Here is a 19,412-nt window from a genome sequence, read left to right on the forward strand (position 1 = left end):
TTCTGTCTAAAGCAGGGGTTCCATGTGTTTCATCTAAAGACGAAAAATAAAATAAAAAATAAAGATGCTCTGCCTGGAGATATGTTGTCTGCCAAACAAACTGAATTTATTAAGAAACAATCAACTTAGGTTTCCAATTTTTCTTTCTAAAAGACACCCATAATAGCCATTAGAATTTTCTGAGTACCCTGAGATAATCAGTGTTGTAAAATTCCAGCATCACCACCACCACCGCTATCCCAGTTTTTTTTCTAGTTAGACTTTTCACCAGAAATGTATCCATTGGAGATTTGAAATGCTGAAAGTTAGAAAGACTGGAAGAAGGAAGGGAGGGGGGAAACAAGGGAAAAAGAAAGACATAAAGGAAGAAAAGATGGAAAAGAGGAAGGGAACCCTCTCCTCCAGGAAAGATACTTCCATTTTCCTTCTCAAAGCAAGACAGACACGCGCCATTGGCTGGAGCTTCCTAATCTGTCCTTGGGTGAGGGGAGGACTGAATGTGTTGAAGGAATCTGCTAGCTCCAGTAAGCTCCTAATCACGTTTTCTTGGCCAGTGACCAATGCTTCAGAGTTAGCGTGGTCGTGTTTGAAATCCACTTAATTTCACTGTCTACCTGCATTTGGGTGCTACAGTGTATGGGGAGATGGTATCAGGCCAATTCAAGGCCATTTGAGAGGAACTGAATCCTCTTGACCAGGTTGTAATCTGTCTGAAGTCAGGGCCTCTATGGTATGTGTCATTTTTCCCTGTGATGTCACTACAGGGTTTGGGACACAGTATGAATGGGTTAATGATAATGCGTTAAAACCCAAAACGTGTTCACAAGCCACCTAGTGAATAAAGAGCACTCATTTTCCGGAGACTACAATCCTTGAGGTACATGCAGAAACAAGCAATGCACTATATGTCCGTGATTTACATGTGTATGGTCCGTATTTAATGCTCAGGTTAAGACTTGAACAGCTGACAAGGCTGGACGCAGTGGCTCACGCCTGTAATCCCAACACTTTGGGAGGATGAGTTGGGAGGACCGCTTGAGCCCAGGAAGTCAAGGCTGCAGTGAGTGGCCACCGCATTCCAGCCTGGGTGACAAAGCATGACCCGTCTCTTAGGAATAAATATAATAGATGATTAGATGCAGAAAAATAAGCAAATACATATATATTTTTTAAAACAAATATGTATAAACATATATATGAAAACAAATATATATTAAAACATAAAATATATAAAAACATATTTATTAAAACATAAAATATATAAAAACATATTTATTAAAACATATATGAACACATATATTAAAACATATATACATTTTTAAAAAGCTGACAAGACTGAGAAAGTTCGGGAAGCAATATTGTGCATACTCTTCGTGCATCACCACCCTCTGAGGTCCGCGGCTGGAGCGCGTTGACAGCAGTAAAAATATTGGTCACAAGGTGGCGCTGTGGCCTTGGCATAAACCCTTTCCCCTCCTTCAGTACCAACTTTAGTTCCAATTCCTGAAGCTAAGAGGTCCACAGATGGGTTTCAATGAATAAATCTAAGAAGGGCGGAGAGGGGATGACAGAAAGATAAAATCACAGCCAGACTTCCCCTTTGGGTTCATTTGACACTCAATTTTATTTTATCAGAGGAGGAAGAGAGAGCTTTACAGAAACTGATTTCCTATTTTTGACAGGCGTGCCCTGCTGGAAAGTTCAATGTGCTTTGTCGGGGCTGGATTCTGTCTCTGTCCGTCTGTATCCCGTTGGATCATCAGTGAGACATGGCCACAGTCTTACTCCTGGCAGAAGGGAGAGGAGGGCTGAATGTGTCTGTGAAGTGGCTTGGAGAGAGTGCCGCTTGGAGGGAGGAGGCCGGCCGGGACTTAAAAAGCCCTTCTGAGTTTACCATGTTTTCAAATAAAACAAAGCAGGGAAGGCTATCAGATACTTTTGATCGAGATTCAGGCAAAACCTAAACCAGCAGCAGCAATTGGCTAGATCCGTAGACCAAGGTGTTTCTGGATCCCATCAATTGAATGGCCCCAATCGGGCTGAATGGACCAACCAACCACCCTCTGCACATGTGGCCTGTTTTGTATCTGCTCTGGGACATGCTTCACTCTCACAACAGCTCGGGGAAGAGGCTGTGAGCCCCATCGTTAAGGACGAGGAAAACAAGTTCATGATCTTGGCTGAGGGTGCATAGCTAGGAAGAGGCGGCTCTGGGATTTGAACTCCTCTGAGAGGAAGCGTCCTCTGCCTTGCCTGTGCAGCCTCCCCCGCAGGCTTCAGCAGAGCAGGTGGGGCCGATGACTGCTGTACTGGAAGGGCGGCCCTTGCTGTGACCCTGTGAGGTGGCTCCACGATTGCATGGTTGTGGGTGGGGTTGTTATTAGTTATTGCGACTCTCAAGCAGTGTAACATAGTGGTTAAAAGCTCTGACTCTGGGCCAGGTGTGGTGACTCACTCTTGTAATCACAACAGTTGGGGAGGCTGAGGTGGGAGGATCACTTGGGGCTAGAAGTTAAAAATCCACCAGGACAAGATAGTAAGACCTCATCTCTACACAAAGTAGAAAACCTGGCCAGGCTCGGTGGCTCACGCCTATAATCCCCACACTTTGGGAGGCTGAGGTGGGTGGATCACCTGAGGTCAGGAGTTCAAGACCAGCTTGGCCAATATGGTAAAACCCCATCTCTATTTAAAAAAAAAAAAAAAAAAAAAACAAAAATTAGCCAGGCGTGGTGGCGGGTGACTGTAATCCCAGCTACTCAGGAGGCTGAGGCAGGGAGAACTGCTTGAACTGGGAGGTGGAGGTTGCAGTGAGCCGAGATTGTGCCATTGCACTCCAGCCTGGATGACAGAGCAAGACTGTCTCAAAAAAAAAAAAAAAAAAAAAAAGTAGCCAGGCCATGGTGCGGAATGCCTATAGTCCCAGCCACTCATGAGGCTGAGCCAGGAGGATCAGTTGAGCCTCAGAGGTGGAGGCTGCAGTGAGCTGTGACTATACCACTGCCCTCCAGCCTGGGCAACGGAGCAAGATCCTGCTGTAAAAAGAGAAAAAAAAGCTTGGACTCTGGACCCGGGCTGCCTGGTTTGAGTCTCAGCTCTGTTACTTACTAGGCGTATATAATCTGGGCAAGGCACCCCCTCTGTGCCTCAGTTTCCTCATCTGTACATCAGGAATAATAATAGTGCCCATTACAGGGTTGTTGTGACAATTATGTGAATGATATACATGTAAAGCACTTTATATCATATTTAGCACATTATGAAAGCTATTTTTGTTATTGTTTGCAAAAAACTTGTATTGTTTGCTATTATTGTGACTAAATGAATGGCAGTCATCAAATTCTTAGCAAAAGTGAAGTCAGAGAAAGCTTTAAATCAGCCAAACTTTTTTTAATCTCTCTAGGTTTTTCTGCACAAACCAAGACTCCTCTATTCATCCTATGAACAGTCAGCCTAGGCTTTTTCTTTTTCTTTTTTTTTCCTTTTTTTGAGACAAGGTCTTTCTCTGTTGCCCAGGCTAAAGTAGAGCGGAACAATCACGTCTCACTGCAGCCTCAACCCACCCCCTTAACCCCAGGTCTCAAGCCGTCTTCCTACCTCAGTCACCCTGGTAGCTGGGACTGCAGGCAAGCACCACCACATGTAGCTTTTTTTTTTTTTTAAAGTAGAGACGGGTTCTCACTAGGTTGCCCAGGCTGGTCTTGAACTCCTGGGCTCAAGTGATCTACCTCCCTCAGCTGCCCCAAGTGCTGGGATTACAGGCATGAGCCACGGCTCCCGGCCCAGCATAGGCTTTGATGTGGCTTTAGTGAATATCGTTCAACTAAACCACTGAGACAGCACATATCTTGAGCGCCTACTGTGTGCCAGACCCTGGCTAGCTGTGAGAGCCACAGATGAAGCCCCGCCCCCTCCACCCTGCTGGCTCTCCCAGTTCTGCAAGAGAGACAGGCCAATCACAAACAAGGAGAACAGTGAGCTAATGGAACCCGGGCCCTGTGAGGGCAAGAGGAGGTGCACCTCATTCTGCCCAAAACAACGGGGGGTGTCCCTAGAGCAGGTAACTGAGCCAGGAGTCGTGAGGCAGGACCTGCAGCGGGAAGCGAACTCCAGAGGCTTGCAGGACTTCTGATCTTGGACTGTTCTGAAAAGGATTGTGTTCTGGAAAGGACTAGCTCATCAGTATTTTAGGCTTTGCAGACCCCGCAGTCCCAAATGAATGAGCTTCAGCTAGTGGCGAATGACACTTTATTTACAAAACATGTGAAGGGTGGAACTCCGCCCGTGGGTCGGAGCTGATCCCTACGGCGGGGTTGGCCGACCCTTCCACAGATCAGTGGGTCCAGTTGCTTCAGGAAGATCCCTCAGGCTGCAGTGGTGAGGATGCAGGGGACGCAGGAAGGCCGTGGCCCCTGGAGGCAGGAGGCCTCCCTCATCACCCAGTGAAGGAACTGTGGCCTGAACCAGTGGTTCTCTGCCCAGGCTGTACCTGACAGTCACCCAGAGAGATCTGAAACTGCCTCATACCCCGGCCACCCCAGCTAATTACATGTGAATTTCTGGACGTGGGACTCCAGCACTGGAGATTTTGATAGTACCCCAGGGGTTCCCAATGTCAGCCCACACTGAGAACCACTGGCAAAATCTAAGGAAGTAGAGGCAGGAATGTGGGAAGGAAACAAATTTAGACAGTACCATACTTATGATGGGGCCGCTTAACAATGTGTTATTATTATTATTAATGTTATTATTTTGAGACAAGGTCTCATTGTGTCACCCGAGCTGGAGTGCAGTGGCACAATCTCATCTCACTGCAACCTCCGCTTCCCGGGTTCAAGTGATTCTCCTGCCTCAGCATCGGGAGTAGCTGGGATTTCAGGTGCCCGCCACCAAGCCCGGCTAATTCGTGTATTTTCAGTAGAGAAGGGGTTCACCATGTTGGTCACGCTGGTCTTGAACTCCTGGCCTCAAGTGATCTGCCTGCCTTGGCCTCCCAAAGTGCTGGGACAACAGGCATGAGCCACTATGCCTGGCCCATTTAAAAATTTTTTGACTTTTCGATGGGTTAGCAGGCAGCGTAACTCCATTGTAAGCTGGGAGCATCTATATTGGGAATTTCCAGAACATACACAGCCCTAGAAAACTGCTGGAAGATGAATAAGCAGATTTGAGGAAAGAATTAACCACATCATGCCCCCTTAATTGCGGGGATTAAGTGTTCTCTCCTATCTCACTCTCAAAGGGCCGGGATCAGTGCCTGCCACGCGCTCATCCCTGTCCTCCTTGTTCATAACTCGCTTCTCTCCTTCTCTCTCTTTCTCTTTCTAAAATTGTGGCAAAATATAATTGTAAAATTGACTATTTTAGCCACTTTTTTTTTTTTTTTTTTTTTTTTTGAGATGGTGTCTCACTCTGTCGCCCAGGCTGGAGTGCAGTGGCACAATCTCAGCTCACTGCAACCTCCACCTCGTGGGTTCAAGTGATTCTCCTGCCTCAGCCTCCCCAGTAGCTGGGATTACAGGTGCTCACCACCATGCCCAGCTAACTTTTGTAATTTTGATAGAGACATGGTTTCACCATGTTGGCCAAACTGGTCTCAAACTCTCGACCTCAGGTGATCCACCTGCATCAGCAGACTTTGTTTTTTCAGACAGGGTCTCACTCTTACCACCCAGGTTGGAATGCAGTGGCACAATCTCGGCTCACTGCAACCTCCCTCTCCCGGGCTCAAGTGATCCTCCCTCCTCAGCCTCTGGAGTACCTGGGACTACAGGTGCACACCACGACACCTGGCTAATTTTTTTTTTTTTTTTTTTTTTTTTTTGTAGTGACAGGGTTTTGTCATGTTGCCCAGACTGGTCTTGAACTCTTGACCTCAGGTGATCCACCCACCTCATCCTCCCAGAGTGTTGGGATTACACGCATAAGCCACCATGGCCAACATTTTAGCCGCTTTTAAGTACACAGTTCAGTGGCATTTAAGGATGTTCACATCATGGTGCAACCGTCGCCACCATCCATCTCCAGAACTGTTTCATTTTCTCAAACTGAATCTCTGCACCCATTAAACACTAACTCCCCATCTTCCTCCCTTCAGCCCCTGCAACCCCCGTTCTACTTTCTGTCTCTATGAATTTGATTCTCTAAGGACCTCAGATTAGCAGAATCGGACAAAATTTGTCCTTTTGTGTCTGTCTGTGTCATTTCACCGAACCTAATGTCCTCAAGATGCGTCCATGTTGTAGCACAGGCCAGAACCTCCTTCCTTTCTCAGACTGAAGACTATTCCGCTGTGTGGCCAGACTGCGTTTTGCCCATTCATCCATCTGCTGATGGGCGCTTGGGCTGCTGCCACCTTTTGGCTATTGTGAATCACGCTGCTGTGAACATGGCTGTGCAAACATCTGTTCAAGATTCTGCAGTCAGTTCCTGTGATTATATACCCAGAAGTGGAACTGCTCGATTTCTATACTTTTTTCTTTTTCTTTTTCTTTTTTTTTTTTTTGAGATAGGACATCACTCCGTCACCCAGGCTGGAGTGCAGTGGGGCAGACATGATTCACTGCAGCTTCCACCTCCTGGCTCAAGCGATCCTCTAGCTTCAGCCTCCCGAGTAACTGGGACAACAGGCACATACCACCATGCCCAGCTAATATCTTTTTTTATTTTTGTAGAGATGGGGTCTCACCATGTTGCCTAAGCCAGTTTTGAACTTCTGGAGTCAGGAGATCCTCCCAGCTTGGCCTTTCAAAGTTGCTGGGATTACAGGCACGAGCTACCAAGCCTAGCTTATGTTTAATTTTTGAGAAACCAGCCAGGTGCAGTGACTCATGCCTGTAATCCCAGGACTTTGGAAGGCTGAGGCAGGCAGATCACTTGAGGCCAGGAGTTTGAGACCAGCCTGGCCAACAGGATGAAACCCCATCCCTACTAAAACTACAAAACTTAGCCAGGCATGGTGGTGGGCATCTGTAATTTCAGGTACTAGGTAGACTAATCCGGAAGGATTGATTGAGTCTGGTAGGCGGCGGTTGCAGTGAGCCGAGGTGGCACGACTGTGCTACAGCCTGAGCAACAGAGCAAGACTCTGTCTAAAAAAAAATGTGTTTTGAGGAAACTTGCCGGTTTTTCTTGCAGGACTGTGGCTTCATCTATGAGTCCCTCCACAGCTGGTCATTGTCATGGCTCTTTCTGGCCTGTGGCATGTGGATTGATGAGACTGTATGAAATTGAATGGCAACAAGAAGGTCATTCAGTGAATTCCTTCTAGCACACTTTGACTTGGTGGCAGAGGAGAGCTGCGATTTGTGTGGAGAACAACCCCTCACAACTGTAGCCAGTACAAGTAAAGAAACTCCAGGGCAGGGGCTGGTGAGTGGAGCTGAGAAGTTAATGAGGAAACACATCTCAGGAGTGGAGGCACCGGCAGGTCTGGAGCTTGTGTAGGACAGGTGCTGGTGCGGCCTAGGTGGGAAGTTATGCCTGTCCATACATGACCCACCTGCCCATTAGCAGACCTTCTTTAAGAAAAGAAGAGTATTTGGTCAGGCACAGTGGCTCACGCCTGTAATCACAGCACTTTGGGCGGCCAAGACGGGTGGATCACCTGAGGTCAGGAGTATGAGATCAGCCTGACCAACATGGTGAAACCCAGCCTCTACTAAATATAAAAAATTAGCTGGGTGTGGTGGTGGGTGCCTGTAATCCCAGCTACTTGGGAGGCTGAGGTAAAAGAACTGCTTGAACCTGGGAGGCAGAGGTTGTAGTGAGCCAAGTTTGCGCCATTGCACTCCAGCCTGGCCAACAAGAGCGAAACTCTATCCAAAATAAAGTAAAATAAAATAAAATAAGGAGTATTTTTTATTTTATTTTTATGAAATCAGTTTCTGGGCTATATTATTTTTTAAAAAATTAAATAGGGTGAGTGTCATTCCCACCAATAAACACAATCAAATGGCTATAGGAGAATAACTGGAATCTGTAGTAAAAATGAGGGACAGGGACAGGACCAGAGGGGCTTATGCCTGTAATCCCAGCACTTTGGGAGGCCGAGGCAGGAGGATTGCTTGAGGCCAGGAGTTTGAAATTGGCCTGGTCAACATAATGAGATGCCAGCTATACAAAAGAATAATTAAAAAATTAACTGGACATGGTGGCATGTGCCTGTAGTCCCAGCTACTGGGGAGGCTGAAGCAGGAAAATCATGTGAGCCCAGGGGAAACCTGGACAAGATGGTGAGATCCCATCTCTAAAAAGAAAAAAAAAATGAGAGATGACAAAACTCTTGTTTCGAATACATTTTGTGGTGAAACTGCTGAGAATGATGGTTTCCAGCTTCATCCATGTCCCTGCCAAAGACATGAACTCATCCTTTTTTATGGTTGCATAGTATTCCATGGTGTATATGTGCCACATTTTCTTTATCCAGTCTATCATGTGTGTTGAGTATCTCTGGGCCTGAAATGTGTGGATTCAAAGACCGTTATGAGCCCATCAGGCAAGAGCTGGAACAAAATGAGTACCAAATAAGTTAGGGCAGATGGACTTCCTAGAACTGGGGTAAGCCTGCAATGGCAGAAATGTGTATGAGTTAAAATTAACATTGGTAGTAAATGCCAGATTCTAATGGAAAAACAAAGTTAACTTTGGAATACAAAAGCATTTCAAAAGATTCAGAAGCCCACCCTGAAATACGCTGACAAAAATTAAAATACATGCATATTTAGCTAGGTATAAAATAGTCAAAAGAATAAATCAATAAAATATATGCATGTAGTAAAAAATACTTACAAAAGAATATAAAATAGCACTTGCTTCAGCAGCATGTATACTAAAATTGGAATGATACAGTGAAGACTAGTATGGCCTCTAAAAATATGTATTTTTTGTTTTATAATTTTTTTTAAAAATTATACTTTAAGTTCTGGGGTACATGTGCAGAACGTGCAGTTTTGTTATATAGGTATACATGTGCCATGGTGGTTTGCTGCACCCTTCAACCCATCATCTATATCAGGTATTTCTCCTAATGTTATCACTTCCCTAGCCCTCAACACCCAGACAAGCCCCGGTGTGTGATGTTCCTCTTTCTGTGTCCATGTGTTCTCATTGTTCAACTCCCACTTATGACTGAGAACATGGAGTGTTTGGTTTTCTGTTCTTGTGTTAGTTTGCTGAGAATGATGGTTTCCAGCTTCATCCATGTCCCTGCCAAAGACATGAACTCATCCTTTTTTATGGCTGCATAGTAGTCCATGGTGTATATGTACCACATTTTCTTTATCCAGTCTATCATTGATGGGCATTTGCATTGGTTCCAAGTCTTTGCTATTGTGCATAGTGCCACAGTAAACATAGTGTTCATGTGTGTCTTTATAGTAGAATGATTTATAATCCTTTCAGTATATACCCAGTAGTAGGACTGCTGGGTCAAATGGTATTTCTGGTTCTAGATTCTTGAGGAATCGCCCCACTGTCTCCCACAATGGTTGAACTAATTTACACTCCCACCAATAGTGTAAAAGCATTCTTACTTCTCTACATCCTCTCCAGCATCTGTTTCCTGACTTTTTAATGATTGCCATTCTAACTGGCATGAGATGGTATCTCATTGTGGGTTTGATTTACATTTATCTAATGGCCAGTGATGATGAACATTTTTTCATATGTCTGTTGGCTGCATAAATGTCTTCTTTTGAGAAGTGTCTGTTCATACTTTGTCCCCTTTTCTTTTTTTTTTTTTTTTTGAGATGGAGTCTTGCTGTGTTGCCCAGGCTGAAGTGCAGTGGCACGATCTCAGCTTACTGCAAGCTCCGCCTCCCAAGTTTTGCCCACTTTTTGATGGGTTTGTTTTTTTCTTGTAAATTTGTTTAAGTTTTTTGTAGATTATGAATATTAGCCCTTTGTCAGATGGATAGATTGCAAAAATTTTCTCCCATTCTGTAGGTTGCCTGTTCACTCTGATGATAGTTTCTTTTGCTGTGCAGAAGCTCTTTAGTTTAATTAGATCCCATTTGTCAAATCTGGCTTCTGTTGCCATTGCTTTTGGTGTTTTAGACATGAAGTCTTTGCCCATGGCTATGTCCTGAATGGTATTGCCCAGGTTTTCTTTTAGGATTTTTATGGTCCTAGGTCTTACATTTAAGTCATGATCAATCTTGAGTTGATTTTTGTATAAGGTATAAGGAAGGGGTCCAGTTTCAGTTTTCTGCATATGGCTACCCAGTTTTCCCAGCACCATTTATTAAATAGGGAATCTTTTCCCCATTGATTGTGTCTGGTTTGTCAAAGATCAGATGGTGGTAGATGTGTGGTGTTATTTCTGAGGCCTCTGTTCTGTTCCATTGGTCTATATATCTGCGTTGGTACCAGTACCATGCTCTTTTGGTTACTGTAGCCTTATAGTATAGTTTGAAGTCAGGTAGTGTGATGCCTCCAGCTTTGTTCTTCTTGCCTGGAATTGCTATGCAGGCTCTTTTTGGGTTTCATATGAAGTTTAAAGTAGTTTTTTTCCAATTCTGTGAAGAAAGGCAATGGTAGCTTGATGGGGATAGCATTGAATCTATAAATTACTTTGGGCAGTATGGCCATTTTCACAATATTGATTCTTCCTTTCCACGAGCATGAAATGTTTTTTGATTCATTTGTGTCCTTATTTCCTTGAGCAGTGGTTTTTAGTTCTCCTTGAAGAGGTGCTTCACATTCCTTGCAAGTTGCATTCCTAGGTATTTTATTCTCTTTATAGCAATTGTGAATGGGAGTTCACTCCTGATTTGGCTCTCTGTTTGTCTGTTATTGGTGTATAGGAATGCCTGTGATTTTTGCACATTGATTTTGTATCCTGAGATTTTGCCAAACTTGTTTATCAGCTTAAGGAGATGATGGGGTTTTCTAAGTATACAATCATGTCATCTGCAAACAGAGACAATTTGACTTCCTCTTTTCCTATTTGAGTACCCTTTATTTCTTTCTCTTGCCTGATTGCCCTGGTCAGAACTTCCAATACTATGTTAAATAGGAGTGGTGAGAGAGGGCATCCTTGTCTTGACTGGTTTTCAAAGGGAATGCTTCCAGTTTTTGCCCATTCAGTATGGTATTGGCTGTGGGTTTGTCATAAATAGCTCTTATTATTTTGAGATACGTTTCATCAATACCTAGTTCATTGAGAGTTTTTAGCCTGAAGAGGTGTTGAATTTTGTGGAAGGCCTTTTCTGCATCTATTGAGATAATCGTGTGGTTTTTGTCATTGGTTCTGCTTATGTGATAGATTACTTTTATTAATTTGCATGTGTTGAACCAGCCTTGCATCCAAGGTATGAAGCTGACTTGATCGCAGTGGATAAGCTTTTTGATGTGCTGCTGGATTCTGTTCCCAGTATTTTATTGAGGGTTTTCGCATCAATGTTCATCAGGGATATTGACCTGAAATTTTCGTTTTTCGCTGTGTCTCTGCCAGGTTTTAGTATCAGGATGGTGCTGGTCTCATAAAATGAATTAGGGAGGATTCACTCTTTTTCTATTATTTGGAATAGTTTCAGAAGGAATGGTACCAGCTCCTCTTTATACCTCTGATAGAATTCGGCTATCAATCTGTCTGGTCCTGGACTCTTTTTTTGGTTGGTAGGCTATTAATTACTGCCTCAATTTCAGAACTTGTTATTGGTTTATTCAGGGATTCAACTTAACGCTAATTTAGACTTGGGAGAGTATATGTGTTCATGAATCTATCCATTTCTTCTAGATTTTCTAGTTTATTTGCATAGAGATGTTTATAGTATTCTCTGATGGTAGTTTTTATTTCTGTGGGATCTGTGGTGATATCCCCTTTACCATTTTTTATTGCATCTATTTGATTCTTCTCTCTGTCTTCTTTATTATTCTGGCTAGCAGTCTATTTTGTTGAGCTTTTCTAAACCAGGTCCTGGATTCATTAATTGTTTGAAGGGTTTTTCTTGTCTCTATCTCCTTCAGTTCTGCTCTCTTCTTAGTTATTTCTTCTCTTCTGCTAGATTTTGAATTTATTTGCTGTTGCTTCTCTAGTTCTTGTAATTTTGATGTTAGGGTGTCAATTTTAGATCTTTTCTGCTTTCTCTTGTGGGCATTTAGTACTGTAAATTTCTCTCTACACACTGCTTTAAATGTGTCCCAGAGATTCTGGTATGTTGTGTCTTTGTTCTCATTGTTTTCAAAGAACATTTTTATTTCAGCATTAATTTCGTTATTTACCCAGTAGTCATTCAGGAGCAGGTTATTCAGTTTCCATGTAGTTGTGTGATTTTGAGCGAGTTTCTTAATCCTGAGTTCTAATTTGATTGCACTGTGGTCTGAGAGACTATTTGTTATGATTTCCATTCTTTTGTATTTGCTGAGGAGTGTTTACTTCCAATTATGTGGTCAATTTTAGAATAAGTACGATGGGGTGCTGAGAAGAATGTATATTCTGTTGATTTGGGGTGGAGGGTTCTGTAGATGTCTGTTAGGTCTGCTTGGTCCAGAGCTGAGTTCAAGTCCTGAATATCCTTGTTAATTTTCTGTCTCATTGATCTGCCTAATATTGACAGTCTCCCACTATTAAAGTCAATTAAAGTCTCCCACTATTGTGTGGGAGTCTAAGTCTCTTTTTCGGTCTCTAAAAACTTGCTTTATTAATCTGGATGCTCCTGTATTGGGTGCATATCTATTTAGGATAGTTAGCTCTTCTTGCTGCATTGATTCCTTTACCCTTATGTAATGCCCTTCTTTGTCTCTTTTGGTCTTTGTTGGTTTAAAATCTCTTTTATCAGAGATTAGAATTGCAACTCCTGCTTTTATTTGCTTTCCATTTGGTTGGTAAATATTCCTGCATCCCTTTATTTTGAGCCTATGTGTGTCTTTGCACGTGAGACGGGTCTCCTGAATACAGCACACTGATGGGTCTATACTCTATCCAATTTGCCAGTCTGTGTCTTTTAATTGGAGCATTTAGCCCATTTACGTTTAAGGTTAATATTGTTATGTGTGAATTTCATCCTGTCATTATGATACTAGCTGGTTGTTTTGCCTGTTTGTTGATGCAGTTTCTTCACAGTGTCGATGTTCTTTACAATTTGGTATTTGGTATGTTTTTGCAGTGACTGGTACCAGTTTTTCCTTTCCATGTTTACTGCTTCCTTCAGGAGCTCTTGTAAGACAGCCCTGGTGGTGACAAAATCTCTCAGTATTTGCTTGTTTGTTAAGGGTTTTATTTCTCCTTCACTTATGAAGCTTAGTTTGGCTGGATATGAAATTCTGGGTTGAAAATTCTTTTCTTTAAGAATGTTGAATATTGGCCCCCACTCTTCTGGCTTGTAGGGTTTCTGCCGAGAGATCCACTGTTAGTCTGATGGGCTTCCCTTTGTGGGTAACCTGACCTTTCTCTCTGGCTGCCCTTAACATTTTTTCCTTCACTTCAACCTTGGTGAATCTGACAATTATGTATCTCAGAGTTGCTCTTCTCAGGGAGTATCTTTGTGGTGTTCTCTGTATTTCCTGAATTTGAATGTTGGCCTCTCTTGCTAGGTTGGGGAAGTTCTCCTGGATAATATCCTGAAGAGTGTTTTCCAACTTGGTTCCATTCTCCCATGACTTTCAGGTACACCAGTCAAACATAGATTTGGTTTTTTAACATAGTCCCGTGTTTCTTGGAGGCTTTGATCATTCCTTTTTATTTCTTTTTCTCTAATCTTGTCTTCTCTCTTTATTTCATTAAGTTGATCTTCATTCACTGATATCCTTTTTTCCACTTGATCGATTTGGCTATGAAACTTGCGTATGCTTCATGAAGTTCTCATGCTGTGTTTTTCAGCTCCATCAGGTCATCTATGTTCTTCTCTACACTGGTTATTCTAGTTAGCAATTCATCTAACCTTTTTTCGAGGTTCTTAGCTTCCTTGCATTGGGTTAGAACATGCTCCGTTAGCTCGGAGGAGTTTGTTATTACCCACCTTCTGAAGCCTACTTCTGTCAATTTGTCCAACTCATTCTCCATCCAGTTTTGTTCCCTTGCTGGCGAGGAGTTGTGATCCTTTGGAGGAGAAAAGGCATTCTGGTTGTTGAATTTTTCAGCCTTTTCACACTAGTTTCTCCCTCTCTTTGTGATTTATCTACCTTTGGCCTTTGATGTTGGTGACCTTCGGATAGGGTCTCTGAGTGGACCTGCTATTCCTTTCTGTTTGTTAGTTTTCCTTCTGAGAGTCAGACCCCTCTGCTGCCGGTCTGGTGGAGTTTGCTGGATGTCCACTCCCGACCCTATTTCCCTGGGTATCACCGGTGGAGGCTGTGGAACAGTAAAGGCTGCTGCCTGATCTTTCCTCTGGAAGATTTGTCCCCGATGGTCACCTGCCAGATGCCAGCCAGAGCTCTTCTGAATGAGGTGTCTGTCAGCCCCTTCTGGGAGGTTCCTCCCAGTCAGGACACACAGGGGTCAGGGACCCACTTGAGGAGGCAGTCTGACCCTTAGCAGAGCTCGAACGCTGTGCTGGGAAGTTCACGGCTCTCTTCAGAGCTGTCAGGCAGGGGCCTCTACCTCTGCTGAAGCTGCGCTCACTGCCTCCTCTTTCCCCAGGTGCTTTGTCCCATGGAGATGGAGGTTTATCTATAAGTCCCTGACTGGGGCTGCTTCCATTTTTTCAGAGATGCCCTCCCCAGAGAAGAGAAACCTGGGTCTGGCCACAGCAGTCTTGGTGAGCTGCAATGGGTTCCGACCAGTTCTAACTTCCCAGCGGCTTTGTTTACACTGTTATCATAAAACCACCTAGTGAAGCCTCAGCAATGGCAGACGCCCCTCCCCCTGCAAGCTCTTCCTGTCCCGGGTCAATCAGACTGCTGCTGTGCTGGCAGCAAGAATTTCAAGCCAGTGGATCTTAGTTTGCTGGGCTCCACAGGGGGTGGGACCCCGCCCAGCCAGACCAGTTGGCTCCCTGGCTTCGGCGCCCCTTTCCTGGGGAGTGAACGGCTCTGTCTCGCTGATGTTCCAGGCGCCACTGTAGTGTAGAGCAAAAGAACTCTTGCAGCTAGTTCAGTGTCTGCCCAAATGGCTGCCCAGTTTTGTGCTTGAAACCCAGGGCCCTGGTGGGGTAGGCACCGGGAGGGAATCTCCTTCCCTCCTGGTTTGGCGGGTTGCGAAGATCATGGGACAAGCACAGTATCTGTGCTAGAGTTCCTCAGGCTCAGTCCCTCATGGTTTCTCTCGGGTAGGGGAGAAAATTCCCTGACCCTTTGCACTTCCCAGGTGAGTCGACACCCTACCCTGCTTCAACTCGCCCTCCGTGAACTGCACCCACTGTCCAACGGGTCCCAGTGAGATGAACCAGGTGCCTCAGTTGGAAATGCATAAATCACCCACCTTCTGCATCAGTCTCACTGGGAGCTACAGACTGGAGCGCTTCCTATTCAGCCATCTTGCCAGCAATTCTCATCAAAAATATCTTTTTAAGTATAAAATAAGAAGAGTTTTTTTTCTCTTCCAAACCCTCCCTGGTATATCTTTCTAGAAAACACGATTTATGTGTGCCACTTTATTTACATGTGCTACTTTTTTATTTGCATAAAAATATTATACGCACTATTCTGTACCACCTTAGAGCTTTTTGTTAATTTGTGGGGTTTTTTGCTTTGTTTTTAACCCAAAAGAGAAAAAAAAAAGTAGCAAGAGAAGAGCATGAACAATTAATGGCAGGGAAAGGGCAGCGTTCCATGAATTCAAATGCTGTTCATATGATTCCACTAAACTTTTATTTTAACGCGATTTTTTTTTATCAAAACATCCCTTGAGCAATTAAGAGAGTTAGCACCTACAGCTGGGGCAGAGGATGGCGAAGACAAAGCCCTCCAGTAGCTTCAAATTTCTCACAAACACATTAGATATGAACACAATGTCAGCAGGCTCAAGCGTCTCACCCATCACATGGGAAGGGAAAGAAAAACTAGTAATGAACTGTGTTTAAATGGTCTCTTGCCAGCATTCCCACTGTTCTTGTGAGTAAAGGAGAGAAGAAATACCATTGAAATACTATCTGATGGGGTGTGGTGCCTCATACCTGTAATCCCAACACTTTGGGAGGCCAAGGCAGGAGGATTACTTGAGCCCTGGAGTTGGAGACCAGACTGGGCAACATGGCAAAACGCCATCGCTACAAAAAATACAAGAATCAACCAGGCATGGTGGCTCGCACTTGTGTTCCTAGCTACTCAGGAGGGGCTGAAGTGGGAGAATTGTTTGAGCCCAGGAGGCAGAGGTTGCAGTGAGCCAAGATCACGCCACTGCACTCCAGCCTGGATGGCACAGCCAGCCCCTGTCTTGAAAGAAGAAAGAAAAAAAGAAAAGAGGAAGGAGAGGGGAGGAGAAGGAAGGGGAGTGGCCTCTGCATTGCTAGTGTTTCCAGAAAAACATTGTGGAGCATGCTCTGACTTTCAGCCTCTTTGGACAGCCATGCAGGGAGCAGCACAGATTCAACATGGCCTTCATGGGGTTGTTCATGTCTTCCTAGCCTTTCACAGCAACTTTGTGTACATGAAAGTCCTCTTACATTAGGAATGGAAATACTTATAAAAGAAAATCCTCTAGAAAATATGGAGTTACAATTGCCAGGCATTTGCCTAAAGTACATCTCCAAGTTCTCTGTATTAGGACAGCCGCTGCAGGTGAAGGTATTAAATATACTGTATTTGTTTTTCAAGATTCCCCACACACTTGAATTTCAGGAGAAGAAATTCTGCTCAATCCTTGTCAAAGGTATATAATTCTATTTTTCTTCCTAGTTTTTTTCTTTCTTTTTTTTTTTTTTTTTTGAGATAGAGTCTCACTCTGTTGCCCAGGCTGGAGTGCAGTAGTGTGATCTTGGCTCTCTGCAACCTTTGTCTCCCGCATTCAAGCGGTTCTCCTGCCTCAGCCTCCCAAGTAGCTGGGTTTACAGGCACATGCCACCACACCCGGCTAAATTTTGTATTTTTAGAAGAGGAGGGGTTTTCACCATGTTGGCCAGGCTGGTCTCAAATTTCTGACCTCAGGTGATCTCCCTACCTTGGCCTCGCAAAGTGCTGAGATTATAGTGTGAGCCATAGCACCTGTAATCCCAGCACAGCATTAGTTTTTATTTTTATTTTTCCCTTGAGATAGGGTCTCACCCTGTTGTCTAGGCCAGAGTGCGGTGGTGCAATCTTGGCTCACTGCACCCTCAAACTTCTGGCCTCAAGTGGTGCTCCCACTCAGGCTCCCAAGTAGCCAGGACCACAGACACACGCCACCATGCCTGGTTAATTTTTTTGATTTTTTGTAGAGACGGAGACTCACTATGTTGCCCAAGCTGGTCTCAAACTCCTGGACTCAGACGATTCTACCTCCTTGGCCTCCCAAAGTGCTGAAATTACAGGCTCGAGTCACTGCACACAGCCAGTTTTTTTTTTTTTTAATATTATTTTCCTTTTTTTTTTTTTTAAATAGAGATCAGGTGGGGCACAATGGCTCATGCCTGTAATACCACCACTTTGGGAGGCCAAGGTGGGTGGATCACTTGAGACCAGCAGTTTGAGACCAGCCTGGCCAACATGGTGAAACCCAGTTTCCACTAAAATGCAAAAATTAGCCAGGCGTTGGTGGCACATGCCTGTAATCCCAGCTACTCAGGAGGCAGGAGAATCGCTTGAGCCTGGGAGGTGGAAGTCACAGTGAGGCAAGATTGCACTGCTGCACTCCAGCCTGGGCAACAGGGCGAGACTCTGTCTCAAAAATAAAATAAAATACAGACAAGGTCTCGCTATATTGCCCAGGCTGGTCTCAAACTCCTGACCTTAAGCATCCTCCTGCCTCAACTTCCCAAAGTGCTGGGGTTACAGATGTGAGCCACCATGCTCAGTCCTTCCTTCCTTCCCAGTTTCTGGAACCATGCATTCAGGATCACCTTTGCCTACTCATTTATAAAAGCCAAAATATACGAAACTAGTCCATTTTATGCAACAATCATTTTAGGAAGCATCTACTGGGAAAACAGCTCCCTTGGAAATGCAGGGATGCGATGTCTGCCTCTGCCCTCAAGGGAAGGCTCACTGCCGGCTGAGCCAGAAGAGTTGTCCTGTCCTCATCCCCATCTCAGCAAACGCCACCTCCAAGTTGCTCAAGCCCAAAACCCCGAGGGCTACAACCTGGAGAAACCCTGAAGACATTATGTTAAGTGGAACAAACCCAGTCACAAAAGGACAAATGGACAAATGACTCCACTTATGTGAGGTCCCAAGAGAAGTCAAATTCCTGGAGATAGGAGTGGTGGCTTCCAGAGACTGGGATGGGGATAAGGAGGACAGAGCTTCAGTTGGGGAAGATGGGAAAGTTTTGGAGAGGGATGTGATGCTGGCTGCACAGCAGCTGTGGATGCACTTACCGCCTCTGCTTTGCATACTTGAACACGGTTGAGCTGGTGAATTTCTCCCTTTCATCCAGTAATTGCCTCAGTATAAGTCTCATCAGTTCTACATTCAAAGCATGCCGAGTCTGTCCTGCAGACTCTGGCGGAGCGACAGATGAAAGGAGTACGCTGACACAGGTATTTTGCCTGACAGCGTGGCTAGCAGACCGCACAGTTCAGCACTGCTGATGAGAGTCCTGCAGCTACCAAGAGAGTGCAGCCCCCATAAGCTGGCCCTGCTCACATTTATTTAGCACAGATTTAATGACAAAGGCTTGCAGCAAACACAATTTGTGGGTAATAAACATTATTGACCCCCCAAGTAGAGAGCAGTCCTGCACACAAATGATCAATGGTTGGTTTCTGGAGACAGGAGTAAAAAAATTTATGTAGATATGTTCATTTACATTCCCTTGTTATCTACCCTTTGCCCTCAGGCTCTGGATAGGAGAATTTGGCTGTCTTCAGCCAAATTTTCTTTCAAAGCTTTTGCAAAACCTCCCAGCCTTCCGAGAAGGTTTGTGTCTTTCCCTATAACTTTTTCTTACAACTTTCCCTATCACCCTGACTGAACTCCTACATCTCCCCCTTTTCTGTTTTTTTGCATCAGGTTTTGTTGATTGAAGAGTACAAATGTGTGCAGCAAACAAGTTTGTCTGGCATAGCGGTTACTGCTCATATTCCGGCTTTGCATCCTAGAATTAATAAATAACGTAAGACAAACTTGAGTATAATCAGTAACATTTTTTCCAATCAAGGAGTGACCCCCAGGAGTGGGGGTCTATCCAGGAGAGATGTTCTTGCACATCCTGCCATATGGCTGTTTGTTGGACATGTAGATCTATGGCGTTTAGGGATGTTAGAAGTTTAGTTTTGAGTTGCGTTATGTCTGCTGTGAAATTATCATGTAAGATTCCCCGAGGAGTTGTTTCACCTCCTCCCAACTACATGTTGATTGATTCCAAGGTGACACAGATGTGCTTATTCTCCCAGTCA

This window comes from Rhinopithecus roxellana, chromosome 9 (assembly GCF_007565055.1).
Source record: "Rhinopithecus roxellana isolate Shanxi Qingling chromosome 9, ASM756505v1, whole genome shotgun sequence".
Classification (NCBI taxonomy): Eukaryota; Metazoa; Chordata; class Mammalia; order Primates; family Cercopithecidae; genus Rhinopithecus; species Rhinopithecus roxellana.